This window comes from Columba livia, chromosome 1 (assembly GCF_036013475.1).
Source record: "Columba livia isolate bColLiv1 breed racing homer chromosome 1, bColLiv1.pat.W.v2, whole genome shotgun sequence".
NCBI classification, from domain to species: Eukaryota; Metazoa; Chordata; class Aves; order Columbiformes; family Columbidae; genus Columba; species Columba livia.
In genome coordinates this window covers 197,291,641-197,315,259 of record NC_088602.1, presented here as the reverse complement: position 1 = coordinate 197,315,259, position 23,619 = coordinate 197,291,641, and the positions used below count along the sequence as shown (strand labels likewise).

At 39.6% G+C, this 23,619-nt stretch overlaps 1 protein-coding gene and 1 long non-coding RNA gene across 7 annotated transcripts in view; one reads left to right on the top strand and one right to left on the bottom strand.

Moving 5' to 3' along the window:
- The window catches only part of SRPK2 (SRSF protein kinase 2), a 142,447-nt gene that overhangs the window by 94,074 nt on the left and 24,754 nt on the right, over positions 1–23,619 (bottom strand). The gene's annotated exons all lie outside the window — the stretch shown is intronic.
- Positions 35–15,787, top strand: LOC135578234 (uncharacterized). Its single transcript, XR_010469623.1, has 2 exons — positions 35–124; positions 10,928–15,787. It is a non-coding gene; the product is annotated as an uncharacterized LOC135578234 (long non-coding RNA).

The window sequence follows — 23,619 nt, the reverse complement described above, 5'->3', positions numbered from 1 at the left end:
TGACCGGGCACGGCGGCGGGCGGAACCATTCTGCGGGCGGTGGGGGGGGGCGCCTCTCCCCAGCCGGAGCCGACGCGGTTACCGGGCGAGTCCCAGCGCCAGCGCTGCCCGCGGGTGCGCGGAGGTGAGTTTCTAAGCGGGGGGGAAAGCGCCAAACAAAGGATTTATGTAACGGATTATCCTCACGGTTAGTTGTCTAAGCCGCAATGGGCACCCTCGGAAACCTTCAGATCAAAAGCCCTCAAAAATATGGCTCTTTGAATCATTCTTGTCACAAAGAATGAAGTATTAAATCACTACTTTCACACATGGGTTAGAAATCAGGCATGGGAAGTGCTACACACACCTGGGTTTTATTTTTCAGTGCCCTATATCCAATCTCCTCCAAATATACTTAGAAAAGTAATATTTAATTTTTAAAAAATATACATTAATTACTAGTCTAGTACTCATAAGGACCAAGTGTAAGCAGCCACCAGCCCAGCCCAGGCTGATTCCCCATCACCGCGGTCCCAGCACAGCCCCGCATGGACACCCGGACCAGGGCAGATGCCGCCCGTCCCTCGTCTCATCCCATCCAAGCAGAACAGAGACACTGCCAAAAAATTAATTCACCAGGAGCTCTGAAATCAAGACATTTAAACCCCAAAAAAATCAAAGAATAATGTCACAAATGTGACATCCTCGCCGGAGACCGTAGTGCCACTTGTGGAAATACTGCTAAACTGTGCACAACATTAAGACTATGTCCACTTGTTTACAACCAACATAAACTTTAACTCTTTGAGATTAACCATTCCACAACAGAAGAGCTTCAACCTGACTTCTTTTTCTTTTTTTTACATGTATTCCTGATAAAAAACCTCAGAAATTTCTAAAAACACAAGAGGAGAAAACAGATTTTTTTTTCACATAAGTTAAAAAATTTTTCCTAATATATGAATGGGTTTACCCCCATCACGTTCCTGTGGAAGGGCTACAAGTTAGCAGCGATCATCACCTGGTTAGGCATATGCGACTTGTTCTTCCCAAAACATGCAGACCAGAGAAGCCAACAAGAATATCCGTTCTTGCATCCAAAGTACATGCTCCTCAGAGCTTTCAAGAGATGACTTTGAAATGTTCATATGACCACAACTGCCTCCAACACACGACTGCAAGGCCCATGTAAAACTTCTTTTAACATTGCCCATCCCAGGTCTTGAAAATGGCTATTACGGCTTCGAAAAATAGCTATTAAGTAAGACTTAGAACTGCACAGTGGCTAAGAACTTGAAACACCAAATATCCACCTGATCACTGAAAGGCCCAGTCACATTATAGTAAAAAAAAATTCTGACAACAATGTTGCACTGCATAAAGGCTCCATGAACAGTTTTAATAGCTCTTCATTTCCAACTATACAATCACACAGTTATTTTATAACAGATTTTTAGTGCAACATTTGACATTGGTGTTGATCATACAAATTATGCAATGCACTGCATACATTGTTACTGATTTAAAAGATTATTTTAAACAAGTGGAGGAAGGCTAACCCTGTAATATTAGTGTTTTCATAACACAGTATTTTCCAACACATGTACATTTAAACTGTCTGAAGGCCGTGCAAAAGATCAAAAAGATCAAAGAACAGTAGCATGGCAAGATCAAAAACTTCTACTGCAGCACTTAATCAGGTATTCAGAACACTGCAAAAATATTTATCTGAAAGAGATGGCCTTCAAGAACATTCAGAAAAAAAAAATTACTTTGAGAAGTCTCTGAATATAGACTATTTCATATAATATAGGTTAAAATATGTGTTCAGTTCTGGGCCCCTCAGTTCAGGAAAGACATTGAAGTGCTGGAGCGGGTCCAGAGAAGAGCAACACGACTGGTGAAGGGACTTGAACATAAGACCTATGGGGAGAGGCTGAGGGAGCTGGGGTTGTTTAGTCTGGAGAAGAGGAGGCTTAGAGGTGACCTCATCACTCTCTATAACTACCTGAAGGGAAGTTATAGCCAGGTGGGGATTGGTCTCTTCTCCCAGGCAGTCAGCAATAGGACAAGGGGGCATGGGCTTCAACTCTGCCAGGGGAAATTTAGGCTGGATATTAGAAAGAAATTCTTTACAGAGAGAGTGGTCGGGCATTGGAATGGCTGCCCAGGGAGGTAGTGGACTCACCGTCCCTGGAGGTTTTCAAACTGAGATTGGACATGGCACTTAGTGCCATGATCTAGTAAACGGACTAGAGTTAGACCAAGGGTTGAACTCGATGATCTCTGAGGTCTTTTCCAACCCAGCTGATTCTGTGATTCTGTGAAAAGAAAGTATATGTGGGGTTTTTTTAAGGACCAGCTCACCCACAATTCTTTATGGATTGTCTCTTCATCCTCTGACCCAATATGGTTCAACAAGAACAGCATGCTTCATTATACATTCTGATGACACATTTATGTTGTCAGTACTAAATGCTAAAAGCTACACCACAGAAATTTTTGTGGGATGGAGTAGACTAAAGGTTTTGACAATTTGTGGAGAAAACTTACCCCTTTAGTACTCTACTCTTTTTTTTTTTTCCTTCTGTATGAAGGAATGTTGGAAAGCAGCTCTCTCAGTTGCTTACCCTCACTATTGTAGAGAGACAGAATTGACAATTTGGAGGTGCAAACCAAAGTTCATGTCCTCTACCACAGATCCTTGACACTGACTACGTTCCTCAATCTCAAAATCCAACTTTTTTTTTTTTTTTTCTAATTTCATATAGAATTATAGAATTGTAAAATCATTTAAGTTGGAAAAGACCTTTAAGATCATCAAGTACAACTGTTAACCTGACACTGCCAAGCCTACCTCCAAACCATGTCCCTAAGCACCACATCTAGGTGTCTTTTAAACACCTCCAGGGACGGTGACTCCACCACTTCCCTGGGCAGCCTGTTCCAATGTCTGACAATTCTTTCTGTGAAGAAAGTGTTCCTAATATCCAATCTGAACCTCCTCCAGTGCAACTTGAGGCCATTTCCTCTTGTCCTATCACTTGTTACCTGCAAACAGAGACTGACACCCATTTCAGTACAACCTCCTTTCAGGTAACTGCAGAGACTGGTAAGGTCTCCCTTCTCCAGGCCAAACAACCCAAGTTCCCTTAGCCACTCCTCATCACGCTTGAGCTCCAGACCCCTCACCAGCTTTGTTGCCCTTCTCTGAACTCTCTCCAGCACCTCAATGCCTTTTTTGTCATGAGGGACCCAAAACTGACCACAGGATACCAGGTGAGGACTCACCAACGCTGAGTCCAGGGGGACAATCACTTCCCTAGTCCTGCTGGCCACACTGTTCCTGATACAAGCCAGGATGCTGTTGGCCTTTTTGGCCACCTGGGCACACTGCTGGCTCACGTTCAGCTGCTGTCAATCAACACCCCCAGGTCCTTTTCCCCCAGCACTTTCCAGCCACTCTTCCCTGAGCCTGTAGCGCTGCCTGGGGTTGTTGTGACCCAAGTGCAGGACCCAGCACTTGGCCTTGTTGAACCTCATACAGTTGGGCTCAGCCCAATGATCCAGCTGGTCCAGATCCCTCTGTATGACCTTCCTACCCTCCAGGAGATCAACACTCCCACCCAACTTGGTGCCATCTGCAAACTTACTACGGGTGCACTCAATCCCCTTATCCAGATCTTTGATAAAGAGATTAAACAAAACTGGCCCCAATACTGAGCCCTGGGGAACACCACTCGTGATCAGCTGCCAACTGGATTTGGCTCCGTTCACCATAACTCTTTGGGTCCAGCCCTCCAGCCAGTTCTTTCCCCAGCAAAGAGTACACCCACCCAGGCCATGAGCTGCCAGATTCTCCAGGAGAATAACGCTAACAACACACTACAAGATTTTAAAAATAAAATCCAAAATATAAGTTACTTCACTGCAAATGTGAAATCTGGATGTTCTAAGAGGTACACAAAGACATTTCTCTCTGATGGCACTCCAGCACATAATTTAGTTTCGCAACAAAGATTTATTTAATATAGTGGTAAGAAAAAAATTTAAACAAAATGAGACTTCCCAGGAAAAAAAAAAAAAAAATCTAGCATCATTAATGAGTGTTTCATTCCACAAGCTGATAAAACTTCCACCACAACATTTTGGGGTTTTTCTTGCTTTCCCTTCTTTGCTTCTCTCCTGTAAATTTGACATATTTTCTTACTTGGGATTTACCTACATTTTGTCTCTGCTATCTGAGATTTTTGCAAGTGGACCCATTTTCTTCATGTTTAAAAGCAAATCTGTAACTTTACACATCCATACTTCACTCCCAAGGTCACACTGATACCACCAATATCACTTCTGATACAAAACTTACCATGGAAATAATATCCCCAAAATAAGACAGATGAGTTTTACACTAAGTGCCTTTTAAACCATAAGAGAAAAACAGCTGCAGAAACAGCAATGTTATCACTTGTTTATTTTGATTATTTATAAATTACATATCCAGAAATCTGGGCTCCCTTACAGAAATAATTAGAACACACAAATTGTATCCTAAGTCTAAATAAAAAAGAAAAAACCCCTCCAAATGGTGGTTACCCTTCCACCCACTAATTCAGCCTTCGCAGCCCAAAAGAATGCAAATTGGAGTAATAACTTCAAGTTTAATTTAAAAAAAAGAAAGAAGCAAAGTTTTACAGCCAAGCAGCTCTTCCTGAAGGCCTCTTGGTTCAATCCTCTCCGACCTGACACAGAGAACTAACACTTCAACTTTGGGTTGACCTCAAGTGCTGTGGCACAGACGTAAATGCTGGGCTATTCAGGACCAACACCCGTTAGAGATGTAAAGAACAACACCTTTAATGGTTTGTATGAGTTTATTAGATAACTGTATATTGATCAATGCACAGCTGTACAGTGAACCTCTGCTTAGCAAGCAAGCACTTATATTCACACTGAAGATTTTTGGACTATCCTAATTTCAGAGGCAACAAAAAGATGGCACTATAAGTAGAACCACATCCAGAGAAATAGATCAAAACACTCTGGCTGAAAAAATATGAAAATTAATGGAAATTAATGCCAGCAAATCCCAAAGCAGCAGCTAATACAATACATTTCCCAAGCTACAAAATAACAATAAATTCAGGTATGGGCAGCAGCAGCATTGTAACCAACTCCTCAGTCATTCCATGCACTTTTTCAGCCCACTTTGAGTAATTTTATGTTGTGTACAGATCAAGTGGCAGACAACTGGCTCTCATCCAAGACCTGAGCAAAGCAGATACACTAAGTCTTTAAAGCCATACTATTCAAGCTGTGATTGAATGAAAACAAAAAACAAGCTCAGAAAGGCTCTGCACTGCACAACATGGCTTCATAACCATCATGGTTTGGTTTGGTTTGGTTTTTTTTTAACCAAAGCAAAGCAGAGACAAAGTACGTACAGGAATTTGTGCTCAGACTTATTTTTTTTGCCCAGTTGCTGCCTCCTTTGAGATGTTCAGGTGTAGATTGTGGGTCAAGTCAGAGAAAAATGCATCAGATAAAGTTAAAATGGAAAGGAATCTCCTTTTAGAGAAAAATCACTTGTTCTGCCAAGAAAGAGGAGACAACAGGCTTGGAAAAATGGAGAAGAGAGGCTGGCAGTTTCTAAATTCAAAGGGAATCTGTAGGACAGCTTCATGCCAAAGGCTGCAAGAAACCTGAAGTTTCCATAATGAATCTAGAACAAACTACCTCAGAAAGGATAAAAGAATAAGCTCTCCAGACAAGCCAAAGAAGTTAAGCTATTTTATTTCAATAATGTGAAAGAAGGAGAACAAAAATCTGCCATGGGAATTAGGAAACTCTGAGGAATATACACATAATCTGGAAAAAAAAGGAACAGGGGAGTATGTCTAGCCTGGAGTTTTGTTTATTTGTTTTTACCAATACAAAAAAAAGAGTTCTCCACAACAAAAGAAAAAAACCACCCTAGCTGCTGCTTAAGCACAGATGGAAAAGTGTGGACAAGGTATTCAACACTGCACAAACTGTTCCCTATGACATATGGGTAGATAACAGAGTCACCACCAAAGTCAACTGAGGGAAGTCACTGTTTCACTAAAAACTTAATCGTGTCTATTGCAAACAGATTATCTCAGTGGTCTACAACACGTTCATCAGTCAAGATTAAAATACCTTACTGACAATGCATGTATTAAATTTATCCAGGGCAGAGAACCACTGTTGCAAAACTCAACTAATGCAGCTGGTTTGTTTGCCTTTTGGGAGCAAGGGAAGAGACAGAGTGGCAGGTAAACATACTACCTTCAATTTGTTGCGATGTAAACCCCCGCCATACAAAATTCCATACACCCCTTCTAAAATAAACATCATACTAAACATATGCAAGAAAAATATACTCAGTTTTAAACTAATAAGTAGGCTCAACCACATGTATTGTTAATTTAGCCTGATCATTATCTAGTAGGTTCAGTGCTTTTCTTCAGTTTTCTGTGCAGCATATACATTAGGACACAAGCTCAAGATGCTTTTAAACTTTCTTCTACAGTATATTTAAACATCTCCTTCCCCATCAATATCTATAATATCTACCTGTACTTGTGCAGAGCATTTGACATGGTTCCGCACAACATCCTTGTCTCTAAATTGGAGAGACATGGCTTTAACAGATGGACCACTTGGTGGATAAGGCACTGGCTGGATTGTCACACCCAAAGAGTTGCGGTCAATGGCTCAGTGTCCAAGTGGAGACCAGCGACAAGGGGCGTTCCTCAGGGGTCAGTATAGGGACCTGCGCTATTAATGTCCTTGTCAGTGACATGGACAGTGGGGCTCAGTGCATCCCCAGCAAGTTTGCTGACAACACCAAGCTGTGTGGTGCGGTCGACATGCTGGAGGGAAGAGATGCCATCCAGAGGGACCTTGACATGCTTGAGAGGTGGCCCGTGCAAACCTCACGAAGTTCAAAAGGCCAAGGGCAAGGTCCTGCACATGGGTAGGGGCAATCCCAAGCACAAATACAGGCTAGGTGGAGAATGGATTGAGAGCAGCCCTGAGGAGAAGGATTTGGGGCTGTTGGTTGATGAGAGGCTCCATATGACCCAGCGATGTGAGCTCACAGCCCAGAAAGCCAACCATATCTAAGCTGCATCAGAAGTGTCACCAGCAGGTTGAGGGAGGCAATTCTCCCCCTCTGCTATGGTGAGAATGCACCTGGAGTCCTGCACCCAGCTCTGGGGCCTCCAACACAGGAGGAACATGGACCTGTTGGAGCAAGTCCAGAGGAGGACCATGAAGATGATCAAAGGGATGGAACAGCTCTCCTATGAAGACAGGCTGAGAGAGTTGGGGTTGTTCAGCCTGGAGAAGGCTCTGGAGAGACCATATAGCAGCCTTCCAGTACCTAAAAGGGACCAACAAGAAAGCTGGAGAGGGACTTTTTACAAGGGCATGTAGTGATAGGACAAGGGGGAATGGCTTTAAACTGAAAGGGTAGATTTGGATTAGATGTAAGGAAAAAGTTTTTCACCCTGAGGGTGGTGGGGCACTGGAACAGGCTGCCCAGAGAAGCTGTGGATGCCGCATCCCTGGCAGTGTTCAAGGTCAGGTTGGATGGGGCTTTGAGCAACCTGGTCCAGTGGAAGGTGTCCCTGCCCATGGCAGGGGTTAGAACTGGATGATCTTTAAGGTCCTTTCCAACCCAAACCATTCTACGATTCAATGATTTACACACAACTTCAGAGGTTTACTCCTTGACCTCTTTTAGATTAAGTACTTTTAAAATAAGAAACAGTTCTATGAAGTGCACTGCTGGAATCACAGGCTCTGGCACCAGGGGTTTCAAAATGGCACAAACGCAGAGCCAGCCTAAATTTGATCAACATGCGAATATTAAAATAAATTGTTCTTCCAGATGTTACTAAGCTTTGGAGTGAGAAAAACAAACAGTAGCTCTATGGACTTCTGCAGGTCTCCTACGCATAACATTCCCAGCAATGCTGATCCATAAGCCAGTGACTGACTCACTGAAGAGCAAGTGACAGAAGAACAGCTGTTTGCAATCTCCTGTTGGGGAGATTACATTAATATTTTTAGTGTTATTCCTCTTCAGCATCATAAATAATATTTTTGCTCAGGGCATGAGGAAATTACAATCAAACTTTTAGGTTATGCCATACTTGAAATATTAAAATCATCATTTTAAAAACCTTTTTACTTCAAATTGATAAAGCTAACCCCTGCCTTTCCTAAAAGTGTGTACGAAAAAAGTCTGTAGTACCAAAGGCACAGTATTTTAAACATTTATGTAAGTGTCACGTTACTGCTCTGAATGTAAAAGATACAAAGGGAAGCACAGATCCTTTATTTGTATGAGCTGTACAAGTCCACACATAAGCACCAAGTAAAGCTGGGTCCTACTCATGCGCAGCTTTGCACATAAAACAGTTATCCTTCCAAGCCAAGTTTTCCATACCTGAGCTGAGGCTGAAAAACAATACTTTTACAAAATATTCTGAGGAAAATCTGTCTGCCTTCAAAATGGCCACCAGGCCCCCATCAGTACTCAAGAGATAAGTCAATCCTAATGCTGACAGACAGACATCTTTCATCCAGATGGCACTGCCACTGTGGAAGCCAAAGACAATCTAAAAGACAGTGTATACCTCTAATGGCAGCTGTTGCCTTATTTTTGCAGAGGAAAATGAAAGACCATTCATTGAGAACTTACTGAACAGCGTTTTTGTACTCAAGAAAAATAGCAACACTAGTACTATAATTTTAAAACTTCATTTAACTGAATCTTCACCATAAGGAGGACACAGAAAAGCATGGGATGCAGAAAGGAATGAAACATGGCAGGAAGGGAACACGCACTGCAGGAGATCTCAGGGTGGAAACCAGAAGCTTGAGAGTGTCCATCATACAGTCAAGTTTGTTTCCGCTTCTCCAAAAGGGAAAAAAGCATACAAAATACATAGATGAGTTTGCCTTTTACTTGTTTAAATATTTAGTTTCCAAATATATAAGTATACAGCCCAAGTCACATAATTAATACCTTGGAGGAATTTTTAATACAGCCAGATTCTCAAACTTCTTGTTTATGTTTATATATGGAAATTTTTGAAGGGAAGATTGTGGATAAAGTTGAGGAAATATTAGGTATATAAGAAGAAAATCATTAAGATACGCTGCAATTACTCTAAAAATGGCCCATTATAAACCCATTATAAGCAGGGAATGAGAAGTGCAGTTAAATACAACTGTGCATTTGAATTTCTTTTAAGTCACCTACGTAACTTTAACTAAGCCTTGTTGACGTAATCTGGCATTTGATCTTTTGCCAGGCTGTGGCATCATTAATAAAGTGCTTACTGAAACACAAAGGTGACATTAAGAGAAGTTCTTCACTCTGGTAGTTCTCCTGGGTTTGGCAGCATTTGCTGTCCCAGATGCACACCAAGAACCAAGTTGTTGTTTTTCCCTCTCTCCTGCATCTCAGCCCACTAACCAACTCTGCCCGACGTATGTTTGAAAATCTGTGGTTGTACAAAAAGCCATTCTTCAAAGAAAAAAAAAATACAGAATTTAAACTTCTTTTTGCGTAACTACTTGGCAGATGAAATACCAGTAAAGCACACCAAAGAAAACATTATTAACCCCAAATATGACTGTGCTTGTCATTTTCTAATTCTTTATGTCTTTAACATTATTTATATGTATAACATGGCTTATATTGTTTATATTATTTATATTGTATTAACTTTATTATTTGCATGCATTTAACCTTCATGAGGAAGGTTTTCTGTCGAGGGAAGAGGGACAGAGTTGAGAACATCTCTCAGAGTTGCTGGAAAACTGAAATCTTATTCCTACAAGTTTATCCATTCTGGGGAAAACAAAACAAACAAACAAACCAAAACAAAAGCCACACAAGTATGTTAAAATGTATCCTCCTGACCTTTAAAGTCAGCTGCCAATTGTTTCCTCTTATTAGGTAAAAAACATCTTCATAGAGGAACAGCTGTGCAGTTAGAGACAGAGTGATTTAAGAAGTTATGACTGTTAGTTGAATCACAATAAGTGATTAGCTGCAGTTTTTAAACCTTGTCTAGAGCGAGGCAAATGGCTGGCTGGTGTGGGTGGCAGCTTTTCTGCCAAAGCTGAAAGAAATTCAACCTCTGGTATAATAACAGGGTGTTAATTTTTTTCACACCCTTAAATCACATCACTTCTAGTATCTTTACTGTCTTAACTCACTAGACAGAATGGATCATTTCCGATTTCTAATCTGAAATATTTCTAATTTATTCATTTTACAATCTACCGTACAATTGTTACTGTGTTGGGATTCTTCTGATAATATTTTCTTTCAGGTCTACAATTTGCCTAACAATCTCATGCGCTGTTCAAATACTATGATTTTTCCACTCATTTGTTATGTGCTTTTTCCTTAAAATTCAAGAAAAAAAAACTTGCTCTAATGTTGCAGAATGACAAATTAAATTCCAGTCTTATGAAAAAACAGGTTTCTATTCATCCAAAATGAGTCAAGCATATGTTACCTTCTAAAGTCTAAAGCAATGACTCATAAAATCTTGCACACACTCTAATTCCTGTCTCTCTCCTAGGAGATAAAGCTACACGATTTACCCAAAAGGATTAAACTGGGTCACAATTATTGAATACATGTTATAATCTTAAACTCCAGGTTAGAATTTCTCCTTAGTCTTACTTTTTATTATCATTTAATGTTCTAAAAAGCTTTATAGTTTTACTTTTTATTACACATTTTACACTTAGAAATCCTCATAATAGAAATATTTATAAATTGAGATAGTTTGAAAGGATATTCACAGGATGTTTTTCAGGATGTTCTGTCAAAGTTTTTATATTGTGATCATCACCATGGCATATACATAACTGGCTTTTCCAAATATTCTTCAAGGTTTTCAACATTTCTTATCCAGCGGATCATCAGGCTGCTATATTCCTTGGATTCTCAGCTCTGAAGAGGACATTCTCAGCTCTGTCCCTCTAGAACGGGAGACAGGACTTGTGTCACCTTTCCTGGCCTCATGAGAGGACTGACAGTTCTCAGAAAAAGCTCCATCAGAAAAGTACATGTTATCCTGAGCACAAAGCGAGTCAAAAACCTCCCCACTTGAGCGGTCAGCTGTGCCCTGGTGGGACACGGGTCCACGTGGTGATCATCTCACCAAAGCCTAACTCTTCAGGAACACTGGGCAGGTTACAGAGTCATCTCTGTCAAACTTCAGTTAAGATGTTCCTTAGCATTTATAAAGAAGGAGACAAGGGGAAAAAGAGATAAACAAAGTAGTGTTTTTACATAAAGAAAGAACGAGAGCGTCTGTGAACAACAGCAGGAGAAGCATCCACGGCGGCCGTTAAAACTGCCCAAACCAAGGCACCGATGTCAGCTGAACTATGCAGCACTCACCACGTAACATCCAATTCTTCTGCTGGTTTTACTGATGGTTCCTTCATTTGGACACTGTACAACTGCTGTGTAAATAAGCCTGTCCATGTCCACTGTGCAGTCCAGGTTCTGGGAATCACTGGCACCACTGAATGAAATATTAAAGCTTTATCTCACAGCAACCTCCCCAACATTACAACACACCTCGGAATTCCATATCTGACCAGTTTGCCATCCTTCAGCATGCTCTCTGCAGCTTGTTTCTTGTCCAAAAGACAACTGAAGGGCCCATATGAACTCTCGAAGGACACTGAACACCCCTGTTAGAGCCTGTCAGACCAACATCAGTTACTGCAAGGAGAAGGCTTTGGACCATGGCACTGGCACACGATGCCTTTGCCATCTCTGGGGTGACGCACACAGCTGGCAGAACAAACAACGTGAAACCATCACCACTTTCTGGTCATCCAAAATGCACATGTGCTAACTGTAATAATATCTGTGTCTTACATCTGGGTCTGCCCTCCTGCTACCATAACCACTGCCAATGAAAGAACAAATAAGTTATATCGCACAGAAGGAAATCTTTGTCTGTTGTAATGGACCACCAGTAGCAACAAAGCGGTAACAATCACACCTGAGAACAAGTATGATTCCCTATTAATATGGCATCTTTCTCATTTTAAAATATTGTTTTTGCTAGCTAAATAGATCTACCTATCCTTAAATTGCATCTCAATCAAGTTTAAGCTTTTAGAAACAGTATTTCTAGTAAAGCTATAAGAAAAATTAAATTTGAAAATTATTACCAGAGATAAAACTACTGATGACAAATTTTCAACATGCATGCAGTGCCCACGAAAGGAGGAACCGTCTAATCATCTTTCAAGTTTGTTTCTCAAATATACCATTTTCAGTCTTTAATTGCCAGTGCCCTGGATTTATGTAGCAACATGAAAAGATACTGGGGATTTTTCTGTTTATTTAAACGGATACAAATGTTGAACACCCTAACACCATTAACGTCGCACTCGGCCAAAATCTTCATTCTTGTACTTACACTTCATTTTTTGCAAGGAACAGAAATACCTTTAAATCTTCAGATGCCTTTCTTTGTAAAGTCTGAATGTAACTACAGTATAATACATACATGTACTGAATATCTAGCATTGACTATGTAGGAAAAGAACAGACTGTACTCACAAAAATGGAAAGAAAAGATATGAGGTACTTCCAGCTAAGGGAGTGCTATGAAAGTCTTCTAGTCCTAAAGAACTCCCATCAGGAATATTTTTTTAAATATTATAGATAAAATGTACAACAGACACATGCAAATACCTGTCAAAGTACCCCCTTGCTTTGCTTTTGCTCTGTTCTTCAAAGAAATGAGATGTCGATTTTTTTTTTAAAGCAACAGTATACATACGCAACAACAAGAACTGATTAGAAAGGCATCTGGAAAAATATCTACAAACTTTTACTCCAAGATTTGAGAAAAAGAAGAAGTGTAAGAAAAAATTTTAAAAATATATCTTGTCAGAAAAAAGTGTGGCTGCTAGAGACAAAATATTTCCAGAGGAAAAGGAGTTAAATGTAACCACAATAACAGAGGTATTTATATAAAAGCAGAGGTCTGCCCAGACACGAGATTTGATCTTGCAATCAGTAAAGCTGTTTACATGTCTGCTGCCTTTTTTTTTTTTTCATTGATGTCTCATCTAAATTATATCATAATCAGCTATTGCTAGTGAAAAATTCAGAGCGTGCTTTGCTGGTCTGCAAGCCCACCTCTTGAACATTAAGACTTCCAAGGTGGTGGGTTTTTTTAGCTCTACCTTTTTTCTTTTCACACCCTCTCCCCTTCTCCATCTGACTTCTCCATCACTTATTCAGCAATCACATGAGAAACCTGGTATTGCCTTGTCTAAAAGCTGGCTACAAATAGTTTCTTCTGCAGTGAAGACACAGTGATGTAGGTGGCAAGTCACCACCATCCACTCTGCGAATGTGTGGTGACATCACTCAGTAGCTAGTCATGGTCCTTTGTTACCTCCTGTCTTCTCCTACACTGTATGGAGCGGATTTTATTGAGTGATGCTGCTAAAAGTGAAGCGTGTCACTCAGCCTCCTCCTCCCCAGCAGCCCCACCGGCTCCTCTGCAGGTCCCAGCCCTGGCGGCAGCATCTAATGAGTCAGCAGACGACAGCATTTACACATCTGTACCCAGACAATTGCTTCTTCAAACCATCAAGTCAGAAATCCTGTGCATTTCAGGCTTTTCCTGCATACATGAGTAGAGCAAGACACCTTGACTTGACTGTTGGCAAGAAGCATCTATTAATTTAGGTTTTCAAAAACATAGTACTAATTTTGACAGTTGTTAGAGCAACACAAACAATACACAATGTTGAACATAATGCCAAGTGTCAATTATGTCTTTCACAAAAATAAAACCCTACTGAAGGTAGAAGAAACTTACTTCAAAAAAGACCGATGTAGGTAACAACATCAAAAGGAAAAATAAAATTGGGAAAAAAGGCAGATTGGCAGGTAATCCTCTACCTACTACTTTAGCTTTCACTGAGGGCTCAGAAAAAGGGTCCGTCCTTGGAGCATTTCCCTTTTTATAAACATGGGAAAAATGTAAAACTACGTTAAATAAAATTTTAGAAACTCATGAAAGAACACTGAAACTTAAGTTATCCAGATTCTCTTCCAGTTTCATTATAATTTTTACCATTCCCTAACGTATCTAAGTTTACAGTCATAGAAGATAGGTGCTTGAAAATCAGATCGTTCAAGTTTCAACAGGACTGGCAAGTGTAGTTCAGACAAAGCATAACAATGATCATCCTGGCTCCCTGACAGTGAAAGAAACACACTTCAAAGAGTATACGTATTTTTAAAGGCCACTACTACTTCACCCTACTTACAGGAAACCTAGAATAGAAACAGATTTATATAGTCTTTATTTGCTCCTGGTATTTAACACCCATGAGACACCTTTATACATGCATAAAAAGGAAAAGTAATAAGAGACAGAAGAGCCAACTTCACAAGGTGATTCTAAATAATGAAATTTGGTTCAGTTGTAAGAATCACCAATTTACCTTCAAATGCTAATTAAGAACTAGATGAAGGAAAAGATACGTGAAAGTGTACAGACTGTTGGGAGACATAGAGAGCAAAATAAAATTAGCAGAAATTACTGCAAGCAGAACAAAATCAAGCACGAGAAAAATAAAGCAAAAATTCTGGGAGAAGGAGAAGGGAAGAACATGGAGAGAGAGAAAAGGAATGTTGCCAAGGCAAGAATAGATAACTGAAGACGGGATGAGAAGAAGGATGAGAAAGCTCAGCAGAGTGCAGGAAGAAATGCAAACTAAAAAAAGATGAGGACTAAATCTTGCAAGGGAAAACCTCACTTTGGCGTTCCTGCTCCAGCAGGGGGATTGGACTAGATGATCTTTTGAGGTCCCTTCCAATCCCAAACATACTGTGATACTGTGAAAACACCTAATGCAGCAAATGTGCCCAACTTAAATGAGCCTTTTTAGGAGAAAAAGGGCAAGAGCACTTTGAATATTTTAAGGAAGATCAACATGTGCTCTTCTGCGTACTGTCTATACAATCCACCAGAATATGTACTGGAAAATCATACTTCCTTCTTTTCCTCCCAAAAAAGGGACACAGCAGTAAGCAGGTCACTGCTCCCCCTGCTCCAGTGAGCAACTCAGCAATGACAAGAACAGCTGCAGAAGTGCCAGGTCTGGAGTTGTACACAGCACCTGGCATTTAAAACCATGTTCTGGAGGTTCCTATGTGCTGGAAAATAGGATATATTGAGTACAATTTATATCTATTTTAAGTAAGTACAAAGTACATTCAGAACACCTGTAGCATCTGGTTTTTTACATCAGAAATTGAACATTTGCACATAAAAAATAAGGCAGTAAAGTGATATCATGGACAGAGAAAGTAAAACATGAATTTAAAAACCGGATTTTTTCAGACTTTTGTTTATTTTTGCTGTTATTTTTCATGCTTATTAGTAGAAGACTGAGAAGAGCTTGCTTTTTTATTTTTTAAAAATCTGCTACACCCCCAATTGCTATGTTAAAATTGGAAAGACTCCCAACCAACATGAGTCATCAAACCACTCTTCCAACAAGAATAAAAAGATGGCAAGACTTAACATCGCCCTGGTTTATTTTCACTGAGAAATATCAACAGGAAAAGTGACTGAATGTGATAAAATATTCAGACTTGCTTTATCCCGCAAGGATAATTATTACTATTATTTTGTTCCTTTTTTAACCTGCTTGAGAAAGCACACAAAGTGACGAGATAAATAAAAGGCCAGATCCAGAGAAGTGTAAATTAAGTTATTTTACATTACATCTCGTTACAATGAAACATCCTCTTAAATATCTAGCTGGAACACTTTCAAAAGCTACCAGACCCAGCATTTGTATTGTATAAATCCCCGGTATACTATGGAGATCATTGAGGATACCAGCATTATTTTTAAAGAGATAAGAAATTGCCTTCCTGCGGTAACTTGTTCCACTGACTGAAGAGGCACGATGACAATTAATTAAATGAATTCTACCTGTCAGTATCCACCTCTGAGTTACAGGAGGCTCCTGTTGCCAGAGATGGGGAACCGGGACATTCAGGACAGAGCTCACCTCATTAGTTGGTTAATCTAATCCCAATCAAGATGAATCTCCCCATTGGTGTCTCTCCACCGATGATAAGGAAGCCTGGGTAGCAGGTGGGATGCAGATGCCGACACTGCAGACAGACACGTGAGGTCCGGTGAATCCCATCCTTACTCTATAGATTTGTGTAGCTGGATCCAGGTATATAATCTTCACCTATATATTTACTAATTCCTGTTGTGATTTAAAGTGGGATTAAAATATCATATGTCATCTTTCTTAGTGTATTAATTACACCAGCTCACTTTCCTTCCATAAAGTATAAACAGGAAAGGAAGGCTACGGCTTTGATAGTTTTGTTTGTTTTACAGTGGAGTCACTCAGATGTTCAAAAATGGTTTTTAATTGGTATTATCATTGCAATCCACATACGATATAGGTTAGGAACAGGTGCTAATTTGGCTACCTTAGCACATAAATCTCCCTATATAGAGGCAAGTCATCAACCATATTAACATTTATTCTTCCTTGAAAAAGAAAAGAACACAGATCTGACAAAGTTTGACGACAGGAAAGGATCAACACATCAGGGAGACTACCTTATAAAAGTTTAAAAAAAAACCCAAATCTGGAAGAAGAGTACCCAGGCATATCAGCTGAGAAAAGTATTTTTTTTTAAAGGGAAAAACAAACAAACTTCTGCTGTATTTCCTTTATTCATTCCTATATTCATGTCTGTATAAAGTAATACAGACAAAAAAAAGTTAAAAGTATTAAGGCTAAATACACCGTGAAGTACACAACAGCACAGGGTAGTTTAAGTAGCAATGTAACTCCACTCAGGCTGATAAAGTCACATATTGTAAGTCTGAGCAGTTATATTTGTTGATTAAGAGATACATACAGGACTGTAAGAACATTTTCAGCCCTATATTGCTCCAAATCTCTATACATACAAAACTTCTGGTTACCAAACCAAACTCTTAAAATCTGGAATAGATAGATACGCTAAGCTCCACTGCAGAATTGGTATTTTTATTTACTGCCTTAGAGAATTTAAAATTTCAGTGGGGATAAATATATTGTCATTGTCGTCAGCACAACAAAAGAGCTGCCAGTGTAGCCACTACATTGTTCCCAGAGCCCAAGTGCTCCAAAGCGGGTACAGCTGGGTCTGTGTTCTGTGGCCTGGGCCAGTCTCCAAGATAATCTGGATATTGCCACCATTACAGCAAACATTAGTGACCCTTTCCAACTCAGTTGTACATTTTACAGATATATATATATGTATATATATTTTTTTTTTAAACTTTGAAGCTAATACCACATTGAGTCAAATGTATGAATGTGTGAATTAATGCCTGTAGACATACAGAGGGTTTGAGAAACAGAATCCCCAAATCGCTACTCACTGGAAAGATTTAAGTATATTACAGTAGGGCACAGTTTAGCAAACAGCAAGTGAAAAATGACTGAACAGTTAAACGATAGAAAATTTAGTCCTGTAACCGTTCATTGAAACAAGCCTACTAGGAGGTGGCTGAATGATGGAATAAAAATTAATCTTCCACAACCCAAAAAACAGGCAAAACTGAAATAGGCCAATGAACAAAGATTTTGCCACACAGCAAAAGGTGCTATATCAGACTGCTGATATGGTATCTTTCCATTCTGACCTATCACTTCTATTATAAATGTTTATACTGAAATAAGTTATGCAGATGGTTTAAAATATAGATAATACACCGTTAAAATTCAAGCCCAAAGTGTGATCATTAAAGTGAAAATATCGCCTAAATTGTAGGCAGCTTTTACTATTAAACCATGTCCAAAGTAGAAATTATTTTATTCTGTCAATTAACCTACCGTGTCAGAACACCTAAATATCTTTAAAGAAGCTAACCAGAGGTCGTGTAGAGATGGCACCAGGGAGGGCAGGCTCATGTCTTGCATACTGCCATGCATATACAGTTGGGGGCCAACACAAACTTAAATACCTCTGCATTACACTCTTGACAACTGTATCTGCATACGGAGTGTCCAAGCAAGTACAGCTGCATGAGATACTGTTAGTCGGACTTTTAAAATAAATAAATAAACACATATAATACAACCATAACCCAACTACTTTCTGTGCATTTCTGGCACAACACCCACAAAAAAACACTCAAATGGCAGAAGATTTGCCTTCCTCTACTTCACTTTTTTGCTTTTAACTTCTCTGAGATGGGGATATGGGCGTTTTGTAAAATGGACTGGAAAACCAGAGGGCTCACACAGGTGTGGGATTCTTTGCCATCGCAAGGCTATAAAACACCAGAAGTGCAACACACTGTAAAGCTTGACGATTAGGTGTTAGCCTTGACTATTCTGCCCTACTTGTACAGTCTCACTGCACAAGCAACTGGGGCAGAGTTTATATTTCCCCCTCTTATTGGGAGGATTTCCTTTATTGATTACTTTGTTTGAAAGCCAGGGCAATACTGGCATTCTTTCTGTAACTGTTTAGAGTTCTTTTCTTTTAAGGTACCTCCTCAAGTGAGAGCTTTTGACTTCAACTGTTTTTTCAATACCACTTGTCACACAAAGCTCTGCCTTTTGTTGGTACTCTTTGAAGAGGACCTTCCTCCTCCTTTGTGCCCTTGGAACGCCCATCAAAATCAAATATTCCAGGCTGATGCTAATTTCACAAATTTTGCTTTAAAGGTTCAAAAGTTTACAGCCAAGATTGGGCCCTCTTTGCTAGTTAAAGGATTCCTGGCAAGGCTAAAACTAACACAGATATGAGACTGTAAAATAAAACCACACTTAGGCCACACAAGGACAGATAAAACCACGTGCATCATTAGCTGCTAACACACACCAAAAGCAAACCTGTGATCTGCATGTATTACTCACATGTGGTGTTATTAGCTAGAGTCCTGGTGTAAGCCCTCCAGGGCCTTTACTCATCTTTCCTTACCCAGTTGTGAGTACATGTTCTTAAATCATGTCAAGGATTCCTTTTTTTTTCCCTTGTCCTTAGGCTATTTTTGTACACCAGATAGACTACCTATAAATTTTAAGCTGCACGTTAACCTCTTGAGATCCACTCAGAGAGAACGTGCTCAGAGAAGACATGTTTTAGACTACTAGTCTCCTTTACATTGTGTGGGAACACTAACAAAAGAATTTTTAAAGGATGTTTTCTTTCCTCAAAGACAGTACAGATTACATAGGGACAGCAGTATCAAGTTATAAAAACACTTCTGCCAAAATCTGAATATGGACACCAGAGATGAAGATCAACCTTTTAGTAAAGTCTGGAAAAAAAAAAAATCATAAATACGGATTAAGGCTACGAAGTTGGTGAAGGGTTTGGGGAGGAAGCCATAAGAGTGGCTAAAGTCACTTGGTTTGTTACCTTGGAGAAGAAGAGACCAAGGGGAGACCTCATCACATTTACAGCTTCCTCACAAAGGGAGGAGGAGGGACAGGTGCTGATCTCTTCTCTCTGGTGGCCAGTGACAGAACCTGAATGAATGGCAGGAAGACGTGCCAGAGGAGGTTTAGGTTGGACGTTTGGAAAAGGTTCTTCCCCCAGAAGGTGCTGGAGCTCTGGAACAGGCTCCCCAGGGCGGTGTCACGGCCCCAGGCCTGACAGTGTTCACAAAGAGACTGGACAACACCCTCAGACACATGGTGTGAACTGTGGGGTTGTCATACGCAGGGACAGGAGCTGGACTTGGTGATCCTTGTGGGTCCCTTCCCACTCAGGATATTCTATGATTCTGTGATTAAAAACAAAGCAAATTTATTTTTTTTTTCAGATGGCAACTTCTACCAGGCTGAGTTCATTTTCTCAAACAGCTTTGTTATCCTGTGCCATTGCTGGGACTGGCTCAAAAACCAGCAGCCTACCTAATTTGAAAGGAATATGTGAATGATCATGTAGTAACTGGGAAAACAAACATGGCAAATTGTTGTGCTTTCCATTTTTAAACACAAAGCCATATACAACTACCTGAAAAGATTGCTACTGATTAAGTATTATTCATTTCAATGCATCTGACCCTCTTGATTGGTTCAGTGTTTTCCAGGTTTCATCACTGCTTTCCAATGCTGAGACAAGAAGCATTTCAGCCTTGTTATACCAAGAGATCTAGATCGGCTCTCTGAAAGAGGACGACATGTTTATTGCTGACCTAAGTTCTGCCCTGTAAGACTCATCTTGACAAAGTACCTGTTAACCCTTGATTAAAACTTTCAGTAGTATGGTGGGGTGGAAAAAGCATTGAAATCAATATTTTATTGCATCCATGTTTAACACTAAACCCCTCTAGTAATCCCTGTTACTTAACAGTGTGCTTCACTGTTTAAAAAAAAAAAAAAAATCATTAATCATCTTTTTCATCCAGCATTGCTCAAGGCAGACTGATTATAATACTGCCTTCTCTCTCTTTGTAAGCAAAATGCTGTAGAGGGCACTTGGCAGTGCAGATGCTGTTGAACCATGGTTTTCCTCTCACCTCAGAGACAGCTGTACTGTGTGCAGTTCCTCAGAAAACTCTGATCATGCCCAATCAATATACATTTGTGTTTTATTGACATAGCATTGTAGCAAAAGTTCATTCAAAATACAAAATGTATTTTTTTTCCGGAGACTGTGGAGAGTGTCAACTGTCACGGAGATACCCCGACAACAAGTCACCCTTTTGAGGACTGTTATATTGCCTTCCAATTAAAATCACATAGATTTTTTCCTTTGTACGTATTTTTTATAGCTTTACAAAGAAATGCAGGGATAAGTATGCTCCAAATACATATCCATGATATGGTATTAAAGCTGTTCTAAGACACATTTCCATGCCAAGTCCTTATTTTTATCTCCTTCAGCATTGTAGCCATGAAGCATTTGTGACAGACCTCAAAGCCTCCTAAGACTCCAGTTTCCATATTGCAGCTCCAACACTCCGTTCACAGCAAATGCTGAGGCTCCTATTTACACCAGCCAGAACATCTTACATAATAACAAAGTATTCTTATACACTGTTTACATTGCATTAGCCTCAGATAGGGTTAGAACATGTTGTTCCATATAAAACCAGGGAGCAGACTGTTTCCCTGAATGAAGAGTTTACAGACTAGGAATACAAGGAGTATACCGTGGGGGAAGAGAAGGGAGGCATGGAGAGGTGAAAGCGTTTATAAATGCACCTACACAGACAATGTTTATAATTAGAGTAATGCAATTGCCAACCATATCCATCATCCCTTCAGCTCCTTAAGAGTATGATGGCAGAAATGGCTAAGCAGGTTGAAAAAGAAGAGTGCAGCAGCTACAAATGTTGGTGATGGAGGGTATTTATAGGAAAAGGAGAGCAAGAATGGAGCACTTACAGGAGATAAGGAATGAGTGGGCAAGGCTTACAATGCTGACAGATGTGAAGAGACAGATGATGCAATCAGATTTGCACACGAGGGAGGAACACAGTGGGCAAGTACAGATAATAATAAAAAAAATAAGCTGGATCAGCTTAACAGCCAATGCGATGAAGACATTTTAAAAGGATACTTTGGTCAAAATAAGAAACAGAATATATTCCACATGCTTCTCAGTAGGACTCGAAGGGATGATCCCACAGTAACCAAGTTGGTGGATAAGGCATGCATATTTTCTTTCTTGCATAAATTGGTCCTACCCACTTGAGAGGCTGCCTTTTAGCATATAAATATATTTTATTGCTCCCAGTCTCAATTAAGATGCTGTTCTGCATTCTGTATTTTAAGAGATAGCACAACATCAAGCACTCTAGCTTTTTTTTTTTTTTTGGAAGAGCTTTAATGATTCCATACTAACTACACATAAAATGAACTGGTAGTCTAACACAATTTCATCTGCAAGATGGTATCTTTGGCAGCACAGTGTTCTTTCACATATGGGACTAATATTATGCAAAATATAGAATCTTGAAGGAATAGGGACTGGTAATCTCCTTGCTGTGATGCCTCAGAGAGCAGGAACATGAAAATATTATGAATTAAATGACTGTGTCTTCTAGAACTATATATTTTAAAATACCTTCCTCTTAGCTGTTGCATGACATTATCATGGCAAAACTCCATTGATCTCTTAAATAAATTTTCTTCTAAATCTCAATTTAATTGTGTATTTACTGAGCTGTATGTCTGAATAGTAGGTTACTAGCAGTATCTCAGCTATATTAACCTTTAAAACACCAGTGCATGTAGTTAACGCTGCCTATATCTGCTTTTTGCTTAAGTACGCAGCAATACAGAGAGACTGTGACAGTATGTTTATATTCTAACATCTTTCTTGACTGAGACATTTGTGCTTCATGAAATGAGTAACTGCAGTGTCACTGGCTGCTAATAATTATCAACATCACTGACTGCTAATAATTATCAACAATGTCACACGACCAGTCAACATTTCCTTTCCCCAAACCACAAAGATACTATGTTACTGAACGCATTCTCCAAGAGATGGCCACAGGTCTCTTTGGATTCTTTGATGACAAGAGGAATCAAAGTAGCCTTTACCCACTACAGCTTTCACTCTGAATCTACTCTCAACATCCAATTTTAAAATAAACTCCTCTACCTAAGCTAAGAGGTCTCTAAGCACCACTTCAAGGACAAGCTTAGCATGCATAATTTCTAACTGCATGTGGCTTGCCAATTCATGTGAGAGACAGGAGAGTAAACAGCAGCTTTTCATATATATATATGTGTGTGTAAAAATCAGAGGGCATACACCTTATGGTTTTCTATAAACAAACACCAGCTAATAAGCAACAAAGATCAAAACCTTTTTTGTCTCTCAGCTGCTTCTTTTCTCATTCTTGAGAAGAAAACCCTTTTTAAAATTAAGTCAAATTACGTTAATTGAGTGTAATGATCTTGTAACATTATCACTGTCATAAGCACTACCTGCTCACTGAGACAAGTCTCGGAAGACTTGAAATTGTAATAGTCATCAACAGAGGGATGAGACGGCTTCAGCTCACCTTGTCATCAGGACAATACAGTTCAAGTTATTCGCTTTTCTAGCACCAAGGCCACCAATTAAATCAAGTTCCATTAAACTAAATCGAGAAGTGAGAAAAACAATGTAGAGCAAAATTATTCAAACCTCTAAGTTTTAACTGCAGCTGCCAGAGATATCCCAAGTTTTAGGGACACCTGCAATATTTATTTCAAAAAGTTTATGCAGGTTCTGCTGGCTTTGTGTTCATTTGTAGTCTGCGTGCGAGTCTGAATCTTAGAACGTCTTACCTCTTCAATGAGCTCTTTAACTGAACAGTGTATTTGATCTATACCCCATTAGAAATAAATAAGGTAACTAAAAGGCAGAAATATAACTTCTGAAACCTAATGAGACAGGATTTCACAGGATAATGCTTTAATATTTGTAGATCACTAAGCAAAACATGCAGGGCTGCTCTTAAGGTCATTCATTTTCAAAGTAACACCTATTGTTTTCGTTAAAAATAAGTGTACTATTGTACATTTATTCATTACAAGCAAAGAATA